Source organism: Vulpes vulpes, chromosome 16 (genome assembly GCF_048418805.1).
Source record: "Vulpes vulpes isolate BD-2025 chromosome 16, VulVul3, whole genome shotgun sequence".
NCBI lineage: Eukaryota > Metazoa > Chordata > Mammalia > Carnivora > Canidae > Vulpes > Vulpes vulpes.
The window spans coordinates 66,977,501-66,988,581 of NC_132795.1; the positions used below are offsets into that span (position 1 = coordinate 66,977,501).

At 53.8% G+C, this 11,081-nt stretch overlaps 2 long non-coding RNA genes and 1 pseudogene across 2 annotated transcripts; 2 read left to right on the plus strand and 1 right to left on the minus strand.

Moving 5' to 3' along the window:
• Window positions 1–377: 377 nt before the first annotated feature.
• LOC112915319 (large ribosomal subunit protein eL38 pseudogene) lies at window positions 378–642 on the minus strand (annotated as a pseudogene).
• A 767-nt stretch (window positions 643–1,409) lies between these two features.
• LOC140596025 (uncharacterized) lies at window positions 1,410–2,107 on the plus strand. Its single transcript, XR_011998061.1, has 3 exons — window positions 1,410–1,490; window positions 1,578–1,694; window positions 2,019–2,107. It is a non-coding gene; the product is annotated as an uncharacterized lncRNA (long non-coding RNA).
• Window positions 2,108–3,680: 1,573 nt separating this feature from the next.
• LOC112915136 (uncharacterized) lies at window positions 3,681–10,534 on the plus strand. Its single transcript, XR_011998060.1, has 3 exons — window positions 3,681–3,817; window positions 9,335–9,403; window positions 10,397–10,534. It is a non-coding gene; the product is annotated as an uncharacterized lncRNA (long non-coding RNA).
• Window positions 10,535–11,081: the final 547 nt, after the last annotated feature.

Below are 11,081 nucleotides of genomic sequence, written 5' to 3' on the forward strand. Positions count from 1 at the left end.
TGGTTAAATCGCCTTATTAGTTATTATTTCATTATGTTTGTACATTTACACTTGAAACAAAGATTTAAAACTACAGTGAGTTACCACTTCATGCCCATTAGGATGGCTAGTATAAAAAAGAAGAAGAGGGGGAGGAGGAAGAAGAAAAACCCAGAACACAGCAAGTGCTGGTGAGGATGTGGAGAAATCGGAACGCTTATTCACTGCTGGCAGGAATGAAAAATGGTGCAGCTACTATGGAGAATGGCATGACTGCTCCTCAGAAAATTAGATGTAGACTTACCAGATGATCCAGCAATTCCACTTTTAGGTATAGACCCCAAAGAATCAAAAGTGAAGAGCTCAAAGAGCTATTTGTTTGTTTGTTTTTTTTTTTTAGAATTTAAAAAATTTTAATATAGTTCAAATCAGTGGGCCAGGTTCATTTTAGCTCCTTCACTGCCAAACCTGGGGGCAGAGACTGCTTGAGTTTCTCTGCCTTCTCTTTGTCTGTGATGACCAAAGTATAAAGATATTGGCTGCATCGAACTTTAAACTTCACATTAACCTTATTCTTCTTGATCTTGATGGATTTGGTGTCCTTTTGGCCGGGCCATCAGCAAGAAGTCCTTGATTTCCTCGATTTTGCGAGGCATGGCAACGGGAGCGCGCGGCCAGCACCCACTCACGGATTACCCCAGATTCTCAAAGAGCTATTTGTAGGCCCAAGTTCATAGCTTTATTCAAAAAAAGCAAAGGGTGGACACAGCTCAAGTGTCCACAGATGGATGAATGGATAAACAAAACGTGGTCTTCCCATACAACAGAATACTATTCAGCCTTAAAAAGGAAGTAAATTCTGACACATGCTACGACAGCGATGAACCTGGAGGATACTGAACTGAGTGAAGTAAGCCAGTCACAAAAGGATAAACAGTGGATGATTCCACTTCCATAAGGTACCTAGAGTAGTTAAATCCATAGAGACAGAAAGTAGGATGGTTCCCCCAGAGCCTGGGGGAAAGGGGAATGTGGAGTTCGTGTTTCATGGGTAGAGAGTTTCAGCTTAAAAGATGAAAATGTTCTGCAGATGGATGGTGGTGATGGTTGTACACAATGGGAATGTCCTTAATGCCACTGACACACCTCAAAATGGTTAACATGATAAATGTATGTGTATTGTACCACAACAAAAAATATTAGTCCATCTGACAGCATGTTCTAGCCTCATAACATTTGAGGGAGGAAAAGGCTTTCTGATCTCCATTCTATAACCCCGAGGAAGGGAGGACAGAGGGTCATCACCGAGATCCAACACTTCCTCCTGGAATCTGGACTCCAGCCTGGCCACCTCTGATCACATGGCCAGCTTCAACCCCCCACCCCCCTGCCCAAAGGCTGTCCACAGGCCTTCCTGCCCCTGGCCCTTTACTGGGAGGCATCGGAGACTGGTCACCCCCACTGTTAACCAGAAGGACAGCTGGCAGCCCTGGGATCTCCTGAGATCCCAGGTGATTAGGCCTGACCCGCACCTCTCCTCCTCCTCGGCCTTGATTCATAGCAGGTCAGAGATACCAGCCTCTCTCCTGCCTTCCCAGGCCCTGCAGATCTCCTGACCTGACAGGAGTGCATTGTCCCAGTTTCTATCTCCTGTGACCAAGTGCCTCGCAGTGTCCTGGAACCTTTAGGAGAGGCCTGGAACTCCTCAAACGGAGGTGGGTCCCTCTCTCCCATTCCCCTCCTTTGCCCTCTTCAGAGACCCTTCCGTCCTGGACTTCACCATTTGCAAATTCCACGCACTTACCAGGACTGCTCTTCAGAACCCAATCCCTCCCTCCCTGGGGACATTAAAGCTCTCCTGAGGCCACCGCAGGACTAAACTCTCCTCAGTTGAGCACTTCTTTTCTGTTACTTTCTTTCTTTTTTTTTTCTTTTCTTTTCTGTTTCCTTATCGTTATCCTCTTTCACCTCCTTTCCCGATCCCCCTGGAAGCGTCTCTGGCCGCTCTTCATTATATGGTCCTTCCCTTTGGAAAACAGGTGTGCTCTCCCAGGGCTGCTTGGGACTTTCCATCACGGCCCAAAAGGAAAAAGAGAGAACAGCAGCAACAGCAGGACCCTGTCAAGGCAGGTGCAGGGCGATGCGTCCTCCTCCGTGGCCTGGGGGAACCCGGAAGGGAGGCGAGGGCAGGGCGCCTGGGGCAGTCCCAGGCGGCAGGCGGGCGGCGGGCGGCGGGCAGGGAAGCGGCCACCGCTTTCCTGGGAAAGTGGCCTTCGGAGGGGGGCTCCCGAGTTCCAGGGCGTGTCCGTCCGTGCGTGCCGGGGATGCGGTGGGGACGCGTGGCCCCGCTGCACGGGGAGGGCGGGGCACAGCACCCTCCACCGCCGGGCGCCCGCGCCTCGTGGGTCCTAACCTCCACCCAGCGCCCACTTTTTGCTGCTCCCGTTAGATGGCGCTCGAGACTTTCTAACCACTTGTGAAAGTGAGCTTGGCCCGGAACAAAAAGCACCGCGGGGTGTGAGTGTGAGTGTGAGCGAGTGTGACCGGGAGGGCGCGCGCGAGGCCGGGCACAGGCGCGGGCGTCGCCCTGGCACCTGGCGGGGCCCCGTCGCGGGTCAGCCGGGCCGGACGGGAGCGCGCTCCCGGGGGGGCCCCCGCACCGCCCGCCGAGAACTTTGGCCTTTCTCCTCGCCCGAGTGGGGAGCACTTGGGTTCGCTGCCCGGCCCCCGGCTGCGCTCCCCGGAGGAGGCGGGCGCCCGGCCGCAGCCTGGGGAGGCCCGCGCGGCCGGCGGGGGAGCCCCGGGCCTGGGTGCGCGCATGGAGAGGGTCCGAGCGGGGCCGCGTCCTGGGGCGCAGACACCAGCCCCGGGACGCGCTCACCGCCACCGCTCCCTCCGCCTGGGCTCAGGGGAGGTGAGGGGCAGGTGCGGGGTTTGTTGCCTTAACCGTTCAAAGAAAACTGCTGAGTGCAAGGTTTAATAAACTTGGTGCGCGCGTGCGTGCGTCTCCAGCAACCAGGGGCAAACTTTCTTGCTGACCCCAACGCAGGTTGAGCCCGAGGGGTGCAGTCTAACAGCCTCCTTTTTTCAAAAGCCCCTAAGTACCCTAGGACGTAAGATGCGATCGCTGATCTTAAAAGCAGCGATCAGGGATCCAGGTGGGAGCTTTGTCTCCGCCACCAAGTGCATCTCTCCTTCCTTGCCCTGCGAGAAAAGTGGCTGGACGAGAAGGCGCTGCCGTCCCCTGATCGTCTCCTTCACCGCAGCCAGAGCGGACCCCGCGGCGGACGGGCGACGCGTCGCCGCAACCTCAGGAGCACACGGGAGCCCAGACCCTCCTTTGTGCCTCCCCGCGGCGGCGAACTTTGCCGCGCGGTCGGTTCTCCTTGAAGAAAGTCGCGATCTCGGAATATTCCAGGCCTGGGGCGGCCGGCCGGGCGGAGGGGAGCCCAGCGGCCAGGGTCCCCGCGCGCGCAGGGCCCAGGCGCACGGCGAGCGCGTCCACACCCGCGGGCCCCGGCGAGAACCCGGGGCTGGGAGGGCGGGGGCTGAAGAGAGCAAAGGGCTGGGAGCAAGGGGGCTGGGGCCGGGAGCTGGGCGCGGGGCGAGCGGGCCGTCGCGTTCATTTCCATAAGAAAGCTGAAATCGCGGTTGGAGGGAGGATTTCTCGCCCCTACCGCCCTCCCTCTATACCCGGGTTTCTGCAAGAAGCGGGCTCGGGAGCTCAGAGCCCTCCGCGTGCGAGCCGGTCTTTGATGGTATTGATAAAACGTGGTTTCCAATGTTGCCCGGACTGAGGCCGGTTTCCTGCCTGTGCGGAGTGGAAGGACCGCGCGGGGTGAGTCCGGAGCGCGGCGGAGCGGGCAGGAGGAGAGGGCGGGCGGCCCCGAGGCGCAGAGCAAGTTCTCCGGTGGGGTCCTCAAGAGGAGAGCCTGGGCGATCGAAGGCCCCGGGGACAGGAGAGAGAGAGAGAGAGAGAGAGAGAGAGAGAGAGAGAGAGAGAGAGAGGGGAGGGGGGTGGCGTGGGGGGCATGGTCTGCCAAGAAGGGTCGCCAAGCCCCCAGCCCAACCGCCTGGCTAGTGGGAAGGTCTGGCCCGCCCCGCGCGGTGTCCCGCTTCAAAGACTGGGCAAACTTTTCCTCGCCGCCGCAGACCCTCTTCCTGAGAAGGAATAAAGTGAACTTGCCCAGATACTGGATTCCACGGACAGTTCAGCTGTTCTTGCTTTTGCCTGGAGTCTCTCTATTCGGCTTTCAATGTGAACAACAGCCATGTGTCCTCAATTCTATTATATATATATATATATATATATATATATATATATATATATATATATATATAAAATCTCTCCTAGGTACTTTATGATCCCATCTGGAGGAATTAAAACCCAGATCTGTAATGTTTATTCTTAGATAGTTTACAAAAAGCAGGGGAAAAAATGTGTGAGACACATGTCTGCAAATATAACAAAAGTACTTTCCCTTCTGCTTGAAAAAGTTGCCTGCAAATGGCTTCCCCTTACTGCTTCTGGACCACCTGTACTTCCCCCCCCCCCCCCCCAAGAAACCAAATGGGGTCAGGAAGAAAGCCACCAATCAGATCAAGCAATTAAAAACCAATTACGACTATTAGTGACTTTATTACTCATGATTGGAGTGGAGGACTCCAAACCTGCTCAAGGTAATCAAGCCGTTTTGAGAAGTCTGCTACCTAAGATTTTTACAGCACTCCACCCCAATAAAGGAGGTAAGAAGGTAGAGGGGATGTTTCCAAAGAGTTCTCCAGTAGGTAGCCCATAGTCAGTGCTGACTCTATTTCTTTCAGTAAAGTTTATTGCTACTTCTGATAAATAATGGAGTCCACGTTTCCACCAGGCATCGAGTTATGCGATGTATAACTGCTGATGGTAGTTACAAGGTTTGGAGGCAGAGGTGGGGTGAGCAGGGTGTGTTCTCTCACCGGTTACTCTGGGAATACTTAAGCCCTAGAAAATTTTAAGGAGCTAGTGTCTATAAACCTTCGGATGGAGAGTAGTGGATATCGAGATGGCTGGGAGGTGAGGAAGTGAGGAATGGTGAGCTCAGGGAGCAAAGGAGGAAGAAGGAAATTGGCCTAGGTTTTACATTTTCTTTTTGCTCCTGGGGTGAAATGGTGTGGGCCTGTCAAAAGCTGAGCGACTGTTTGAAAAGTAAAGGTTAGTGAGAAGCCTCTGTTGGTGCAAAGGCTGCTGTGGCTGGGTTTCTTTATTTCTGAAGATGGTTTGTCACTCCTGCTTGCCTCTTTATTGACACCCTTTCTATCCCCAATGGATAGGTTCTGGGATGGGAGGAGGCAGCGTGGAGGGCACAAGAGAATGGACTGCTGGTGGGGATTCCGTAGCAAGAAGAGAAGATGGGGCAGCTTGCAGGGGCTCTGGTCCTTGCAGGGGGTGGAAGGTGGAGCTGGCCCTCTGGTCCTCTCTGGCTGTACTACCAGGAGTTCTAGGGCTCTATGCTAGGAAAAAAGAAAGAGAGAAAGAAAAAAGAAAAAGAAAAAAGAAAAAGACCAGAGCTCTTCCCAAGTGCCCACGAAGCAGGTGGGCTAAGCAGCCAGACAGTTGGATGAGCCAGCAGTTCATTTTGGTGCAGGTCACCTCCCCTCCGTGCCCCAGAGTTCAGCCCTTCATATGGGCCCGTCAGGACGCTGAGTGAGTGAGTCGGGGGCAGTGAGTGTCAAGTCCCTCTGGTTTGGGACTTTGCCCCGCACCTTGGCTCCCGGGTGGAGGCCCAGAGCAGCAGCGTGCATCTGGTTCTGATGTGTTTACCAGGCTGGTATGGAGATGCCCGGGCTCTGGCTGGCAGAAATCTGAGCTGCTTGTGAGAAGCAAACTCCTCTGCTAAGCGGCGTGAAAGTTTGGATGGTTTCAGAGTGCCGGGTGGCCCCTTCTCCTGATGTGAAGCACATGATCACCCCCTCCCCGTTCTATTTTGTTAGAGTTAATTGCCCAGCAGAGAGGGATCTCACACCTCAGCCAAGGAACACAGCAGAGGAGGACTCCTCCATAGGTAACAGGAGAGGCTGGAACCATCCAGGATGCCCGAAAGGTCCAAACCCCTCACCTGAATGAAATGGGCCTGGGCTAGTCTCCTTCCTCTGGCCCCTGGGTACTTGCCTCTTCTGCCTGGCCCCAGCTGCGAGCAACTTCAGAAGAGCCTGAGGCCTCAGAGTAAAACTACCCTAGCTTCCTTGAGTGGGCAGCCGAACCCCAGAGGCAGATCTTCACAGGACAGCTTCATATGTCAGCAACAAATTCCCTGCTGACCCTGGGAACACCATGAAAGAGGGGGCAAGAGCTGGCATGAAGCTCCCCTTACTCTCAGCCATTTGGGCCCTGCCTACCACTGAGCCTGGCAGGGGGGAGAGGGGCAGGGCTTGGGAACAGGGCTAAGAAAACCCATTGTTCCCGGGCCTTGGGTCAGCTGCAGACAAGCCAGAGACACAATTCCTATGAGGAGGGGCGGGGGTGGAAGGTTGAGCTGGCCCTCTGGTCCTCTGTGGCTGTACTACCAGGAGTTCTAGGGCTCTATGCTAGGAAAAAAGAAAGAGAGAGAGAAAGAAAAAAGAAAAAGAAAAAAGAAAAAGAAAAAGACCAGAGCTCTTCCCAAGTTCCCATGTGAACTATTTGAGGTGGCCTGGGGCCAGATACCAGAGGGCCCTTTGGTCCCTCCGACCTGCCCTGCACCCCCCCCCCCCCCCCCCCCAATTTACGCTACAGGAAGCTCACATCACCTAGGTCTGGCCAGACTTGCTTTCTCAGAAAACCTGGCAACCTGGTGGGGGAGTCTGGTCAGAGGTGGAGGCAGTTGTTCAAGATGTGAGGTAAGCTGGCAGAAGGAGTTTGATCTGTCCCCGGCACCCCAGTAAACACAAATAAATTTTGTTCCTTAAAAAGAAAGATTAGAACTTTAAACTTTTCCCAGCCAGAAACCCACCTTGTTTCATCAGGGTCTCTTGTCCGCAGCCATATCCCATCCTGCCTCTTTTTTCTTTCTCTGTGGCCTAAGGTTGCATTTTAGGGGGCTTTCTCTAGCGCTGCTCACGTCAGCAAGCCTCCCTGTCTCCAGCCTCACCCCATCTCCCCGCATGGAATTGTAGTCGGAAACCACACGCACACACAAGTTCTCGTTAAAATTTTCTGCTATTCTTCTTGACTGGAAGAGTTGACAAGACATAGACATTAAGTTGCATAAAATACAGTGGACTGATCAGCCAGAAAGCATCTCATTTGCACTTGTACGGAGCCAGGGGCAGGAGCCGGTGTCACTCACGGCCTCCAGCCCTCCCCGCACTGCGGGGCTGCCTGGCTGGAATTTCCTAGCGGGCCCCACTGCCCAGGCCATTTGTGAGGTCGGAGCCCCCGCCTGCCCAGGCCAGCCAAGGATGTGGGGGGGGGGGCAAATTGGGGAGGCAGAGGCCTCTGGAGTCCTGGCCTGAGGGCTGGAGCCAGCTTGGGCCGACCTTCCTCTTGGGGCTGCTGGGAGGGCCGTGGCAGCTGAGAGGCCCAACTGGGTGGGCACAGGCAGCTGGATGCCCCATGTCTGCAGCCATTCTGAGGGGCTCCCTCTGAGTTGAATGGAAGAAAGGGGATACCATGAAGGAGAGAGATGGTCACTGAGCACAGTTTGTACCCATCTCTACCTCTCTCCCCGGGTTTTGTTCTCATTCCCTCCTCTGTCATACGTGGAGGGGTGCCTGGATCTCAGCGGTTCCTTCACTTCCTCCTCCTCTTGACCTCAGAGGCTGAGGGCTTCTCTCATTTCTCTTGTGTCCCTGAGCTCTGCTCATGGGCCCAGCAATCCCTGAAAAATGCTCCTCACTTCAGCTCCCAGAGGCATGTGGGAGCTGCTCTGGGTGCCTAGGGATCCTGGCTGGAGGCACTGAGGGTGAAGTTTTGGGGTCCTTAGGCTGTACCCTCTCACCATTCACAATCACTCTCAGGCTTTGCTGTTAAGTTTTTCCTCCCCAGATGCTAGGGCTTCAGTGCTTATCCACCGATGGTGCTGGGTGCCTACCAGGTTCCGGTGGCGGAAGCAGGAGGCCTGGAGGCAGTGGTGATAGAGGGGCCAGAGGACATCAGGTTCCCCTCCCCCGCCGCCACCTGGTGGGGGGGTGGTGGGAGGGCCAGGGCGCCCAAGCCTAGGCTCTGTGAGCACACCAAAAGCGTGTCCTGAGTGTATCTTTTCCACCGTGTCCTGCTGGCTCTCCTTGCAAAGGCCAAGGTGACTCAGATAGCTGCCACTCCCAGGAGCTCCCCTTTTCTCCAGCGCTCTTCTTGCCCAGCAGGGAGGCATAGGGATTGCTGGACTGCAGCCCGTCACCTTCCAGGGGCCAATCCAGGGCGAGGGATATTGTCCAACAAGACCACTGCGTCACCCGGCCGCCAGGGAACGGCCACCGACAGGCCCAGGGGATCCAGGCACAGCCCCCCACCCGTGCCCGGGTGGCCTGCAGTAGTGCAGGGGCCGAGGCTGTGAGGCCAGGCAGCCAGCCCCACACCATTGATAGCTGGGGCACGTCTGCCGAGCCCCGGGGAACAACCAACGGACTCTGTGTCCCGGAAGCGGGGGACACGCCTATAAGGTGTGTGATAATTTAAAGATCCTTGGTACTACTTTTGCAGGAATCCTTTGTTATAGCTTTGTCAGCCTGCGCGCCTTTAGCAGCTCCCTCTCCTGGACCCTCCCCCTCACCCCCCCCAACCCTGTCCCCCTGCGAAGAGGGCCTGGCGCTGGGGATCTGCCCAGATCAACTGCTCTGCTCCAGATCCCCTCCTGTGAAAGGCTTGTCCCTTGGTTCCAATCTCCCCTACGTGCTTGGGGCAAATGAACACGGTTCCAACTGCCTTTGCCTTGGGAGGCTCTTCTGGAAGAACAGGCTTTCTGAATGTGACCTCGGACTGCTGCAGTGGTGGACTCCTGCTGCTGGTGAATGAGTGGCTCACCTGCCACCAGCACCTGGGACTGCGATGGGCACAGAGGGGTGCATGGAGGAAGGGGTAACTTTCCCTCCCAGAGTAAGGGTTTGAGGATTCCTTCAGAAAGAGCTGGGTGAGGATAATACAGAGCTCGGAACTAACTTGGCTTCTACTGGCTTTAGGGCCACCAGGTCCCAGCAATCCTTGAATATGATTTGTCCTCCCCTCCAAAGCCCAAATTAGACATGACTCCTCTTTTGGTCAAAGCACAGCTCTAGGTAGGGTGTTTAAAGGACGCTGGGGCACAGAAGAGATGCAAGTAAACTTACATGCTTCGCCATATATGGCTATGCATTTCCCCATAGACTTCCTATCTAATTTGTCTTCGTTCTTCCTTTCTAGGCCTTAATGCCTGTGTAGAGTCACTGGGAGAAAAATCAGACGGAAGCACCTCTCCCTGTAGAAAGTTCTGTATGTTATGTAACACTCACACGGGGTTCCTCAAGTTACCATTTTGCTGCAAATCAGCCGGCACACGGGTTTTCTGGCCACGAGGTGGGGGTGAGAGTGTCAGGGTGATGCTAATAGAGGCGGGGGGCTTCATTCCCTGGAGACTTTTATTCCCCTCCTTGAAGCCCAGTTCAAGGCCCAGGAACAAAGTGGGCAAGTAACTGATCTGTCCTTTGGTCTCTCCCTTCCCTTTTACGGCCTCACCTGGCTAGCAAGGTCCCCCTCTTTGATAAATAGAGGAAAGCCGGTGGGATCAGGTACATATGTAAATAGTGCGGACCCTGGGGGCCCCTCCTCATTGAAAAGCTCCATCTCAGGTGCAGGTTGCTCAGTACCACCACCTCCACTCCCCCAGGCTTCGTTGGACCCAAGACTACTTACTCTGCATCCTTCTGTTGTTGAAAACATCCAGGACAACTATTAAATAGTTCTTGGAAGAATTAAGGACATTTCTCGGGTGGAGACGTTTCTAAACCTCGGGAAGAATCTTCAAGGAGTACAAAGTATAATCAGTAGGGCCGCCTGAGCAAGTTTGAAAGACTTCTTCCCCCTCCAAAATGTTAATTAAAAATACTTTGTAGACGTTATTGTGTTCACTAATGGGTTTTTCCCACATTGTAACCTACAGATTCTCCAGACCAAGCTAGGAAGGCATTTATTTTCATTGTGTTAGTTTCTGGGTGATACTAGTCCTCTGATTAGGCTTTTTAATTTATTTTTAAAAAACTCTGCTGGGGAGTTTTCAACCTCGGAAGTGTAAATGAAAAATAGACTCTCTGCCTCCCAGATTCTTACAGGGGTGGAGGAGTAGAACAAACCTGCCCAGCCCCAGCTCACACCTCCAAGTTGCCCTGCCTGAACCCCGGGTAGAGTGAGGGTAGCAGGTTTTGGCACCTTTTATTTCAGTGCTGGCACAAAGTGAGCTCTTTGAAATGAATATCTATTCTATTTCAGTGTGCAGTGTTCCAGCCGACTAAATGGGCTTGCCTTCTGCCGGGAGGCAGTCCTGGAGGACACAACTAATGTGCAATCTCCCAGGAAGCTCTTCATCAGAACATCCCTTGTCCTTTTGTTTTTGTTTTTGTATTAAAAAGATGTTTTTGCTTTCCTCTCAGCGTCCGGCCTGTTATTTTGTAGCTACAACAATGAAACACGAACAGTTTATCACTCTTTTTGTCCTTTGTAAACATGTCATGTCTTGGGATGTCACAAAGCCCCAGACACACCTCGGCATGTCCCGTGCTTCTGATGTTTACTTGCTACTCACCAGGTCACCCAGAGACCCACACTTCATTCTGCCTTTCCCCAGATGGTTCTCTCCCAAACAAGGTCCCTCTTCCCAACTTGCAAGGACAGGGGATTCACTTCAAGGTAGCTTCTCAGATTAGGGAAGACCACACTCAGGTTCTCTAGGTAACTGGTACTGGCCTATACTGGTGACTAGGGAGCCCTGTGCTAGCATCTCCCCAGGATCACGCCTCTCAAGAAGGAGAGAGAATGACAGGCACGTTTCCACAGACATTTCTAAAACTATGGCAACTAATGACTTTTATGGGTAAAATTCTGGTATATTCCCAGCCAGCTCAAGTTATTTAAATTTTAGCTTTGTTCACATGTATAGGCGCACACACGCCAAGTA